Source organism: Rhinolophus sinicus, linkage group LG06, assembly GCF_036562045.2.
Source record: "Rhinolophus sinicus isolate RSC01 linkage group LG06, ASM3656204v1, whole genome shotgun sequence".
NCBI classification, from domain to species: domain Eukaryota; kingdom Metazoa; phylum Chordata; class Mammalia; order Chiroptera; family Rhinolophidae; genus Rhinolophus; species Rhinolophus sinicus.
The window spans coordinates 128,555,546-128,569,231 of NC_133756.1; the positions used below are offsets into that span (position 1 = coordinate 128,555,546).

Sequence of the window (13,686 nt, forward strand, 5' to 3'; positions counted from 1 at the left end):
TTGGTTTGTTTGATAGCCAGTGATGGCTAAAATACAAGGAAAATGGCTACTCACTCGTAAAACTTGGAGTGTATCAGACACTTTGACCAAAAAAAAAAAACCCTTACTTTTAACATTTTATCCTAAGAAATATGTTCATCAAAGCATTTATGGTAAGAGGAAGAAGGAAAATGAAAGAGACAAAGAAGGGAGAAAATGTTAATTTTTAAATCTAGTGTTTACATCATATTATTCAAATTTTCTTTTAATTTCTTAAAATAATAATTTTAAGTCATACAGAATAATTTCAATTTTGGGTGTGCATGCGTGTTTGTGACTTGAAGCAATTATCACTGAGTCATGATTTATGATGCCATTTTCTTCTTTGATCTTTGCCAAATGACATGCAATGCATTACTTTTACAGTCAGAAAGAAAGTATATATACCTTTATATATATATATATATATTTTTTTAAATTATTCCAAAAACTCTACTTTTATAAGTAATTATTCAAAGTATTCATTGTAAAACAATTTCAAAATCAGTAAGTATTCAAGGTTACTGTTAAACAGTATCATTCATCAGGGAAGAAAAGATAATCAAAGATGTCATGTCACTTTTCTTCCTAAATGATACTTTTTCCCTTTCTTAATGTTTTGAGTTCAACTAACTTGAAAAGTAGCATACATATATATATGCATATAAATACTGCATGTATATTGTCACACCAGTACTATGTATATACTACATATATACAAAATATAGAAATGAAAAAGAGATTGGAAATTCTACTGTTTTCTACATACGGCACAACGAACAAGCTTCTCATACACTTCAGAAGTACAAGCAACCTACATAAGACCCGGTATTCTATTCTATTCTATAAGACCGGGTCTTATATTAATTTTTGCTCCAAAAGACGCATTAGATCTGATTGTCTGGCTAGGTCTTATTTTCGGGGAAACACGGTAGGTAGTAGGGAGATCACTGGAATAAACAATTCAGAATCAGGAGACTAAGACCTGTATTGTAGTCTCGGCTTTCCCGCTACCAGCCAGTATCTTTTATCAAAATCAGGTAAGGGGGCTTAATCTGCATGTCAGTTTTCTCTTCCAAAAATCAGAGTTAGTGATTTAAGTACTTTCAGTATTATGGTTTTTTATTCCACTACTCTCTAATAACTAAATATTCTCTTAAAAGAGAAACTCAGGCAATCTGGAATATTCAAGAAGAAGGAAACAATAATGCCATACAGTTATTTACCCATCTTATAGGAACGTCCTTAAGAAAACTAAATTAACGAACGAAGAACCGAAGGAACAGAGCATGTAGCATTGCTTGCTCTCTAAATGTGAGAAAAATAAAATTCAAGCCTGCACTGTATAAAGCAAACTGCCCGGAATGAAATAATTATCTTTAAAATAATTCAGCACTATTTGTATGACCACCCATAAATGAAAAAATTATAAAAATGTTTTGTCGCACAATTTTGCACCTGAGATTGTTCCTCAAGTATCTAAGCTTTAAAATTTATTTTTAAGATGATATTTAATGTAATCTACAAATAGAAAACTCAGAATAATTTTCTATTCATCTGCTACTAACAAAGAGTCAAAGATCTTTAAGGAAAATAGAGCAAGTTAATAAAAATAAAAGTTTTATTTTTTAGAAGTAGTTAACCGCATCCCAATAAATGATTTTTAAAATGCCACACCATCTCTCTCTTCAATCTATTCTCCTTTCCCTTTTCTCTACTATTTCACCTGGCTTTCAACTTACATAGAATACGAGGTATCAGTCAACGAATGCCAACATGAAAAGCAAGAAAAAGAGCTTCCTATTGTTCAATGATGACTAGAAAAAGAAAAGAAAAACCTTTGTAATTTCCAGTGCAAGAGTCATATTGGCAAGGCTGTAAATACCGTAATTTGAACTTGTTCCCTCCAAATGAAAGAGAGATGTAAATGTAAATTTACCTGATGGATGTGTTTTAAGATCACTGGCCAGAATGCTATGTTCTAAGCATAAACAAGAACAAAGTGATAACAAGTTACTTCATTTTACTATTTACACAGCACTTGTATATATTTTAGTTCATTTCATTCTTAAATTCCTGACAATTGTGTTCTAGCTCCATTTTTCATGTGAGGAAACAAAGGCTCACTGAGGTTAACTTTTATATTATAAAGCTAAAAGTTGGCTTTAAACCCAGATCTAAATTATCCCAAATAAGATATTCCAAGCAAAAAAGTATGACAGCAATTTAAAATGAACTTAGAAAAGTGTTATTCAGTTTCTAACCAAGTAGTATTTCAGTAATTCACTATGACAGACTCTCACCCCTAAAACAAATACTAAATGTTAATTTCAGTTTGTGACCATAAATACTAACAGATCATTCATTTCAACTACAAAGATAAAAATACCACGTTATCAGATAGCTTACATTATTTAACAGAAAAATATAATTAAACTATTAAAGGTAAAGATACTTTTATCGGCAAAGATATCTTTTAGCATCTTACTAACCTTAAGAAATCTACGGTGACACAGATCACATATTTGACATAAAATCTTTCCTCTCTTATGTTCAAGTTCCTACTATTTCAAGCACAGTAGTCCCCCCTTATCCACGGTTTCATTTGCATGGTTTCATTTACCCGAAATCAACTCCTATGTTAAATGGAAAATTCCAGAAATAAACAATTCCTAAGTTTTAAACTGCACACCATTCTGAATAGCGTGATGAAATCCCTCACAGTCACTGTCTGGCTTCCTTCATCCTGCCAGGGACGTAAATCATCCTTCTGTCCAGCATCCCGACTCTGTACACACTACCTGCCCACCGGTCAGTCCATAGCCTTCTAGGTTATTGGATCACTGCAGCGGTATCACAGTACTTGTGTTCAGGTCACCCTTATTTTACTTAATAGTGGACACAAAGTACAAACATAGTGATGCTGGCAATTCGGACATGCCAAAGTGAAGGCAAAAAAATGCTTCCATTAAGTGAAAAGGTGAACATTCTCAACTTACTAGGTTGGTGCAAAAGTAATTGTGGTTTAAAGGTTAAAAATTGTAAAAACCACAATTACTTTTGTACCAACTTAATATCAAGGAAAAAGAAACTGTATGCTTAGGTTGCTAAGATCTATGATAAGAATGAATCTATCTGTGAAATTGTAAAGAAGGAAAAAGAAATTCTTGTTAGTTTTGCTGTTGCACCTCACACTGCAAATTACAGCCACAGCTCATGGTAAGTGCTTAGTGAAGACTGAAAAGGCATTAGATTTGTGGGTAGAAGACATGAACAGAAAATGTGTTTGTGGACCAGGGGGTTCAGTACTGCCCGTGGTTTCAGGCATCCACTGTGGGTCTTGGAACATATTCCCTATAGATAAGAGGGGACTACTGTACTCAGCTCATTATATTCCCACTGCCGGCAATTACATTCACCAACCTCTTAATCCTCTCCCAGAGAGCATCTCTTTGAATTCTGATTGCTTACCTCAGAGTTCTAAATTGCTACCTGCTTAGCAAGGTACGTCTCAGTTTCAAGGATGCCCCAATAAATCAGAGCAAGCCATAGTAGGGGAAATGCAACATTAGTTTGAACCCTAATAAACATTCTATCCAAGAAAAAATATTTTAAGTAGTTCTTCCTCCATTAATGATCATCTACAACTACCTCTTCCTCTCTTACTGTGGGTTCACAACCAACAAAGAAACAAAATAATAAATGACTCAGACAGATAAAAACATAACTGAAACCAGTGACTAAAAAAGCTTCCTATTAAGTTCAATTGTAAATTAAACTTACTGGGAACTGCAGATGTTCCAGTTGCTTTTCCCTCATAGGGTCCTGCTTGCTAAAAGAAATCTACCACACAGAGCAGTAGAAGATGGATAGCCTAAGAATTGGGAGCTCCAAAAATAGAACCAGGTCACTGAGCAAAAGCATACTCAATTCCTTCCCCTGGCCTCACTTAATCCTCCCTTGGGGAGGCATCTGAAGGGGGTATAAGAAGAAGGGGAAAAGTTACTTCTAAGAAAGAACCTCCTACTTTACCAGGGAGAGGAAAATGATGGCTCCCCCTCAACTAACATAATCTCCAAATATACAAGATTCTGCAGAATGGTTTTAAAATCCGCAAGCAGGAACGTCTCAAACATAATCTCCTCCTGTTTCACTTCCTATAGCAGAAAGTCAGGGACTGAATGAAGGAATAGTAAACTAACTTGACCTGAGAAGACTGGGCTAAAAGAAAAAAATCAAGTCTGCAAACTCCGAATGTATAATAGTCCTGATTAAAAACCAATGTTCTATGTAGTCTTCACATGAGTTATGATCAATTTAGTCGAAAAGGCAGAGATCTTAGTAAAACTGCACAGTAGACAAAAGAGTATTGAACTATTTTATCCTCCTTTACCAAACTCCCTCACCTAGCCTCCTCGCTTACCCTCTTCCCCATCAAAGACCCTCACCTTGCCCTCTATGTGCCTAGGGTCCATTTCATTCTTAGGTCCGACCTCTAAATTCCCTTTCCTCACAGTCTGAGTATGAATTAGATTATGTGATTAAAGTACTTCACACTAATGGATAAATGTGGTTTAATCCACCAGGGTTCAATTCTACAAATATCATTAAGCTCTACTATGTATAAGGCACTGTGTTTAACCTATCAAAGTGCCTATTGTTCTTACAAGAAAAATTAGTAATTTTTTTTAACCAGTAATCTTTTAATAGACAATGTGAGAAAAGCACATGAGTGCCTATTTCACATCACATTCTCCCCATTCCATTTTTTTCCATCCCAATAACCCCCCCACCCCCACCCCAAGAGCCAGGGAATAAAATCCAAGGAATCGATACTGCTTCCAGTAAAATTCAATGACTGGGAAGACAATGTGGGATTAAGGTACAGCAAACATTAATCATTCAAAACCATAGCTGAATTGCGGAGGTCTCCTGGATTTAATTTTACATATTAATTGCAAATACAATAAAGAACTCTCAATAAGTCAATTTCCTTACAAGATAGCTATAAATTAGCATTGCTCAGAACCCTGAGTCATTAAGCCATAAATACTGAGAGGTTTTTTTCTTCAGTTATTTCCAGTTAAAATGTTAATAAGTATCAGTTCAATTTGCCCTACTGAATTTAAATGCTATTAAACTTGCCTATTAAACTTATCTACTGTTTTCAATTAGACTTGACATTTTTCTCAAGTCCTCCTAGGTTTGAAATTCCAAACTAATTAGCATACTTTAAATTTTTTTTTTTCAGCTGTAAAACTTATTAATTCTCACCTATAACAGAGGTCCTAAATTGGATACAACTACTGACAGGTTTGGGTTTGGTTGGGCCATATGAAGCTATTTTTAGTTGTTTTAATTCATTGCCAATATTTTTAAAAATCAAGAGGCTGCAAGCAAAAATGTCAATTTCCTGTGTTCTCTCGAGAAAGCTGAAGCCTCTGGAGAAAGACCCACATTCATGTAAGGCGTTAATCAGGTAGGCCTGAGAACTGGTGTCCCTCTTAAATAAGGCATAAACTCTCTAGTACATTTCACTTGTTTTCATTTTCATCTGCCTACTACCTGAAGGCATGTGAGTGTACTATTCGTAAACTAGTTCTTTGAAAGGTACATAAATAATTTCCAGATCACTTCCACACTTCAAGTCATCTAAATGTAAAAAGCCAAAGACTAACTGTTTGCTCCTTCATAGTTAATTAAAAACTCACAAGGCTTAGAAAAAAGGGTGAGAAAGAAAAAAACTCAGATTGGTAGAAGGGTAACATACACAAGGTAAAAAGCTCATCCCAAAGCTTTCATGGGAGAGAAGGGGAAAAGGCGAGAACTGAGACACTAAAAACTTTCCTGATTGGATCCATGGATCCTCTTAAGGATTTAGAACCTCCTTTCCCGCTTTCCCTTTATGTATAACAATACCAGTTAGGTCATAAATACTGAGAAATGTTAGGAAAATTTATGAAACACACACCTTCAAAAATAATTCTCCTCACACACTTTTTTAACAGTCTTAATCCACCATCAAATCCTTTTCCAAGTATACTGCTTTCTGCTTTGCATTCAAATGACAACTGCAGTCTTCATTTTCAATACTTGGACTTCAGTCTGGGATGGGCTCTCCGTACAGAAAATTATTTTGGCCCTGTTATTGCACTCTTTATTATATATCTCTTATTTCAATGTCTACAGTCTATTTAATTCGAAATCTATCCTGTAACCTCCTATCTAAATCTTGATCATATCTGTGTAGTTGGGGAAGGGGGCAGTGTGCTCTATTGTCTAAATAAAGTCAATACACCATGCTGCTTCATTAACTGTTAGTTTAAATAAAAAGCATGAAAACTCTTAAAGATAAAAAAATTTAGTAATTTTTATACGCTAAGTATACAAAGTGACAAACAGGTGAGGCTCTATCTTTAGCATGTCTCGATTAATGTCTTTTCATCATGGACTCAAAATAGGAGAAAGGAGAAGTACGAAGTCTGTGAGGACCAGGGATGGTCACACCGCCTCCACATTAACAAATGACTGATGCCTCACCTCCCCGCACCCCATTCAGGAGGATAAAGGGTGTTAAGAAAACTTGCATCTGAAGAACAAAAAAATTAGCTTTTCTGAGCAAGTTTTGGGAAAACAAAGGTTTACCATACGTGATACTGTTACATTTTAAAACCACACAGCACATTAGGTCTCACTCCAATTCACCAAAAGGGAGACTACCTGCCACCTGATCCCCTATTGTGATGCGCCCTCCTCAGGATGTCGCTGCGTTAGCCCAGGGATGATAGAAAAGGGGCGGGGCACGGGTTTACTCTGCCCAGGAAAGGAGGGATTAGGGTATCACCTCCACCCCTGGGGAAAGGCCTCAAGACTCCCCAAAACAGCACCCCGAACCCAAGTCCCACCCCTGCTTCTCCGAACTGGGTGCCAGCAGCCGGAGCCCAGAACCCCACCCACGGTCCCCTTGCAGAGTCCGAGATGAGCAGACCACCGCCGAAGCAGCCCAGCTCTCAAGCCCAGATTCGCCCTCCTCCCCCTTCCTCCTCGGCCCCCTCCAAGCCCAGCCTCCGCCTCCGCCTCCGCCGCGGCTCCCACCGAGTTCCCCAGCTACGTCCAGTCACCCTCGAACCTGTAGTCCGTCTTGAGCGTCCACTGAGGGCCTAGGGAAAAGGCCGGAGCTAGCGACACCTCTGCTTCCTCCTCTACTGGATCCCTCCGTAGCTGTCTGTGGTGGCGGCTTCTCAGACAGCCGCCGCGGCTACCAAGAACCGCCCGGCAGGTTGCAGGCCGGCTCCTAAGCCTCTTCTCGCGAGAGCCCCGCAGTCTGAAGAGGCGAGACTAGCTGCGTTCTCGCGAGAATGGTGGCTCACCGCCCAGGGGTGGGCGGGGCGCTAACTGTGAAGACAGTTGAGCGAGCCGCCGCCTGGGGTGGGCGTTCAGCCCGGGGGCTGGTGCCGCAGGGTGGAAGGCACGGGTGCACACAGACTTCAGCTGGCGATCCACAGCGAGTCCCGAGCTTGAGTGGCTGCGACCAGAGTTATACCCCCCCAAACCTATGAATCGCGTGTCTTTTTCTTCTATTTCCTATCACCGTTAGAAAAAAGCAGACCGCGTCTTCCAGCCCAGAGTTGGAGAAATACCTCTGGGATCCTTCGTTTGCTCAACTGGGCAAACTCCGAGATCGCTCTTAGCCCCACACAGCTGGCGGGTATTAACCGATCGGAGTTCATGAAAGGCGGGCGTTGTGAGGGACACTGTCTATTCCCTAATATCCACAGCTGTTTGTTTTTAAACGCTGGGCTGGCGGGAACTGGCGTGCCCGCTGTAACTCCTGAAGCTGGGCCGCCTGTTGAACGTGGCGAGTAAACTGGATGGGGTATTGCTCCCTGTGGGCAGCAAGTTGCAAGGAATAGTTTCAGTCATTCAACTTGACTGAGCCTACCGTGTGCCAGATGCTGGACTATACCAACCGGGGAAAATACAAGACACGATCTCCGCCCTCGAAGCTCACACGGCGGTAGATAGGGGGGCGGCGAGACCCACCCCAAAACATAATCCCATATGCTGCCATGAAAGCCGAGCTGCTCGCAGTGAGCTGTGGGAACAGAAAGGAAAAACCGGCTCTGCCTGTCACGTTGAGGAAGACTCCGTCAGAGGGTGACATTTGAGCTGAATCTTGAAGGATGAGTAAGAACTCCAGTTTTTAGAAGAGTGGGAGGGGCTTTGCAAGCAGAGGAAGTAAAGGGGAAGAGGACCTTGTTTGAGTAATTTAAGATCTGGTTTGAGTAATTTGTTATGAAAACAGATTTTGCGGAAAGAACTTTTGTTGAAAAACTTTTAATCCTTGTTTAGTTCGGGCGAGAAAAAAGTCCCTCCCAGCTGCCACGTGTGATAACCAAAGTGTTTTCCAAGCCAATGTTTATTTATGCTAAGGAGATGAACAGTCGAGTATGCACATGTATAATAGGATAGCGAACATCCTCTTCCTCATCTAAGTGTCCTTAGATATCAGAGACCTAAAGGAAAGAGACGTTATAGTCATAGTATACCAAGTTATTATTATTGCCAACATTCTGCTAAATTTGAAATTGCCAATAATCTGTGAAGATTTCTAAGTAAGAAGAACAATCTAAACAGAAATTTTGTAATACAGGTAATCCCATGGAGAAATGTAAAAAAAAGAAAAAAGAAAAAAAAACATTCACAGGCAACCAAACAACAAAAACCTCACCAATCTTATTATCAAATTTTTCTTCTATAAACCAAGATCAAAGGAGGTAATTCTATCGTCCAGTTAGTGAGGACTGTCAAATAGGAATTATTTCTCTACATCAAAATCAAAGCCATCATTTCCTAAAGAAAGTCTCTGGTATTCTACTACATAGTTTTCACCAATCTCTTTTTAGATACATAAATGCTCATACTATTATCTATATCTATGTATATTATAGTTTCATTTGGCTCACCCTACTCTTCCTATAAATAAGCCCCCAACACTTAATAAGAAAAATGTAGTTCTAACCTTGCTGGGGGCCAATCAGGTGCTCTGCTTAGCATAATTCAAAAGTTCTAGTCCAAGTTCTAGGAATTTTCGAGGAAACATTGGAAGAATTATACCAACAAAAGATTTCAGATGAAATATGGAGATTTTGTCAAACTATTTTATCTTGCTTTGAGGGACCTACAGTTCATTTCATTGTTATTCCTTAAAAAAAAAAAAAATCTATAGATATAATAAAATTACCACTCTTATTTGCCTTAAAAAGAAAGTTAAACTTTCAAATAATTTCGGAGCATGAGTAGCATCTATACATATAGTGGGTAATGCCATTGATTCACACCATCACGAACTATGCTGCACAATAATTTGTAAATGCTAGCTGACTGAATGAGCTAAGGTTCAAACCCTTAATGAAAGTCTTTCTTCCATAATATCAACGCATGCACCAAAGATCTTGGTCAATACAGAATTTCCAATTTAGCAGAAATAAAATGTTTCATCTAGAAGCAATGAATAAACAAGTTCCTTTGATTGTATTGCACCTCACAGCATGCTATGACAAGATTGTTTCATAGCAGTGGATAAGAAAGAATTCTGGTTGAATACTTGCTCAACAAATTAGTGATAAGCCACAGACCCAGAATCCTACTTAACTTTAAAGCCGGGGATTTCTTTGTACTATAAGTTTTGAGCACTGTCACCTAATGGCAGGAACAGGAAAATAACATTCATACAAAAATAACTCTATCCCTATTCAGTGAATATATTTATTGACCAGGACCCTGTGTAAGACTACTAGGGGAGATAGACATTATTAATATACAATTTCTACTGATATAAATGAGATATGTAATCAAGTAATAAAAGGGAAACAAACTGGGTTATAGGGAGATAGAGATAATGGGCTGTGGTAGGTCAGGGATAGGAAATGTTATTTCTAACAAGAGATGAAGAAGGCGCAGGGAAGGAAGTTGTTTGATCTGGAGCTTTAAAGAATAGATAGGATTCAGGCATAAAGAGATAGTAGGAAAAGACATTCCTATGAAGAGATCAACTTGGCTAAGTATCTTGTAGGGGGGACAATGAGCAATTCAAAAGAATGAATAGGAAGTAATGTGAGAAAGTAGATTGAAATTGGGAGACGAGGGCCTGGAATGGTAGATTAAAGGAGGGATCTGCAAACTTTTTTTTTTTTTTTTTAAATAAGGGACACAATGGAATTTTATTCAGCTATAAAAATGAGTGAAGTACTGACATATTGCAACCAGGACAAATGTTTTTTTTGCCTCTAAATGTTTAAGTGTGTTTTTCCAGGACCCATCAGCGGCAAGTCAAGTAGTTTTTTCAATCTAGTTGTGGAGGGTGCAGCTCACAATGGCCCATGTGGGGATCGAACTGGCAACCTTGTTAAGAGCACCCTGCTCTAACCAACTGAGCTAACCAGCCACCCTGATGCAAACCTGTAACTTGTTGCCTTGCAACAAAGTAAAATGTTAATGAATAAGCAAGATAGTGGAATAGGAAGATCTACTCCTGGTCCCTAACAGAAACACAGATTTAATGATATACAGAGCAAAATGCCTTTATTAGAAGTCTACAATCTAGTTAAGAAGTTGCAGTACCCCAGGCAAGCAGAAAACTGAGAACAGCCACATTAAAACAGTGGACATGGCAGAAAAAGTCAATAAAGAATCCACATGTCCCATCTGCCTAAACCATTTCCAAGATCTGTGTTTGACATTCTGCAAACACTATTGTTTCACCTGCCTCAGGAATTTGGAGAGGAAGAATCAGGACTTGTCATCAATGTCTTGACACCCTTTGGATCCAAAGAATCCAGACCAACATGGCCCTGGGGAAACTAGTGGCTGAGACTATGTGATGATGTCTGTGATGAGCATGTACAGCTAGATGCTGAGATTCTTCGTGAATATGCCTCTTGAACTTGCCACAGCCAAGGACTTCCTCATATTCTCTTAACGACCTGCAGAGCCTCGGATACGGGTAGGTCCAGACCAGACCACCCGAGAATGCCAAAACATTCCTCTCTGCTACCAGTGTCCTGGGGTCCTCCGGCTTCACCTCTGGCTGCCACTCTTGGGAGGTGGAAGTTGGAGGAACACTGGAATGGGCATATCATAAAGGACCTTTCCTGGTAGCTTCAGATCTGGGGTTCGGGGTTGTGTGCCTTAAGAGGGGCATGAAGTCATGCCAGTACGGAAACCAGTACTGTTCACCACATAAACCCAAGCCTGCAGAGGGGGGGATTTTCCTAGACTGTGACCTAAAGGTCATTTTGTTTGTCACTGCCACTGATGGTTTCCATTTATACACCTTCACAAGTATGTCTATCTCAGAGCCTCTGTGTCCACACTTCTGTGCTGAGATCCCAAGAGAGGGTGAGAATGTGCAACCCATGAAGAGCTGTGACAAGGAAGCTATAGATGTTGCAATTTGGCCACTCCCAAGAAGATATGTGATCTCTGTGCAGAAAAAAAGAGCGTTTGAGGTGAAATTCATAGATCATACACTCCCAAGCTCTTCTGATATTACCTGGAGTTTATGTGATTGAGAAAACCACCCAATTTGTTTTACTGTAAAGGGAGCCTTAGGATAAGAATTGCAAGAATAAATCATTGATTTTAAAACTTAATTCTAAATACGGGGCTTTGCTCTGAATGAACTTGAACTAGCCCAAGAGGCCCACAGTTTAAGGGCAGATTTGTTTTTCTCTAGTGTGTTTCCCGGGGGCCACCTCCCTGAACTGCTGTTTCAAGATGGAACCAAGAACTTATTTCTGTAGAGTTCTGTAGAGCCCGGTTGAATATTCACACGTTCAGTCCCTGAGGATTTGGGAAGGAAGGTGCCTGTGTATGGGCCACGTGGGGAGAATTATAGACATTTAGAGGGACACGGTGTCCAAGGCTTAAGTCAAGAGATGGAGGTAAAGTTAAGGAAGGTGGACTTGTGGGCCCCCATCTGAGACTGACCTTTAATAGGCTAAAAGTTGATTCAAAGGGCACAATGAAGCAACTTGTCACTCTCTAAAAATAAAATAAAATAATAAACCTATGTTTACATAGGAACTTAAGATATGATTTTTTAAATGTATCTACAAAACTATGGAGAAATAAAGATTTGTTGGATAGATGGTATTTGGCACACTGTCCATATGAAAAAATAATAATAAATTTCAAACATAACATTTTGTCTTACACAAAATTAGACTCCAGAAGAATATATGCGTAGAAGAATATATGCGTAAAAGTGAAAGGTAAAACTCTAAAGCAGATATAAGAGATAACTGTGACCTACGTTTGGGGAAAGACTTCTTTAATAAGGCTCCCCAAAATACAAACAATAAGGTGAAAAACTGATGTCTCTGCATCCATCAAAATTAAACAGAGTTAGTAAATACACTGGGAGAAAATATTCGTGACATTTAAAACCAACAAGGAATCTATATTAGAATATGCAAAGACTCCAAAATGAACAGGGCCAGAAAACCAGAGTTTACTACTCTGTCTTCCTCATTAGAACATAAACTCTTTGAGGCCAGGGATGGGACCTCATTCAGTTCTCGGTGCTGCAAGACACATTTTAAATGCACATCTGGCTACTGTTTTTGCATGCACAGAATATAGAACATGTCCATCATTACAGAAAGTTCTATTGGACAGCATTTATTTAAATATGTCAGGGCTCTGTGTTTTACATTCCTGTACTTTTCTTTCCTAGCACTTACCCAAGTTAATAATGAATTAATGTCTGTCTTCCCTTCTAAACTGTAGGCCCCAGGAAGACAGGAGCTGCGTCCATTTTGCTTACCAGTGTATGCCCAGTGCCTAATACAGTACATGACAAATAATGGACACTAGATAGATATTTAGCAAATGACGAATGAAGTTACATTCTAAAAAACAGATAAATTCTATTCCTTGCAATATGGGGTCCAGACTAGAAATATGATCAGTGGGTTTGTGTATAGGCAAATGCTTTTACATTCAAGTTGCAGACCACTTTCTGCCTTCCCTTGTTGAGAGCATTTCATTCTCTTTCCTGAAATGAAGAGGACAGTAGTATTTAGATGCTGTGAAATTTGGCAACCTGGTACTTTGGTAATATTAAAAGGATGATATTCAAAATATGAAACACCTGATCAAAAAAAGATTTTGACAATGGATGTTAGCTGAACCTATTGTGATAATTTCACAATATATCAAACCATCACGCTGTATGCCTTAAACTTATACAATGATGTATGTTGGTTATTTCTCAATAAAACTGGGGGAAAAGAGCTTTTGCATTGTTCTTCCTAGTCACAATCAATTTAAACATATTAGTGTTACTCATAATCCAAAAGATATTCTTATAACAAGTGAGAAATACTTCATTTATTTAGAATCACGATCATTAAATTTTTATTTTGCATTGCAAGATGGGAAAGAGATTAAAGAGTGCCATTTTATTCTTTTATAAATTATGCAGCAACATAATTTAAATAGAATAAACAATAGAAATAAAATAATTGAAAGAGCTCTTAAATGAATAAAAGTAGAATCAAAATAATTAAAATTATAGCTATCATGGCTAGCATTGAATTTTGGTAATATTAGAAATATTGGCACTTGGTAATCTTAATAGGACTTGCAAACATTAGCAGCATG

The 13,686-nt window shown here is 38.5% G+C and overlaps 1 protein-coding gene across 7 annotated transcripts in view; it reads right to left on the bottom strand.

Annotated features, from left to right (window-relative positions):
• Positions 1–7,344, bottom strand: part of BTBD10 (BTB domain containing 10) — a 64,900-nt gene extending 57,556 nt beyond the window's left edge. Inside the window, exon 1 of one of the 7 annotated variants that reach the window (XR_012497526.1) lies at positions 7,148–7,337. The gene's annotated coding sequence lies outside the window, so the exon portion shown is untranslated. Of the gene's footprint in view, positions 1–3,801; positions 3,819–7,147 lie in introns of those variants that run through there. The other 6 variants (XM_074336029.1, XM_074336024.1, XM_074336028.1 and 3 more) reach the window with 6 other exon arrangements.
• Positions 7,345–13,686: the final 6,342 nt, after the last annotated feature.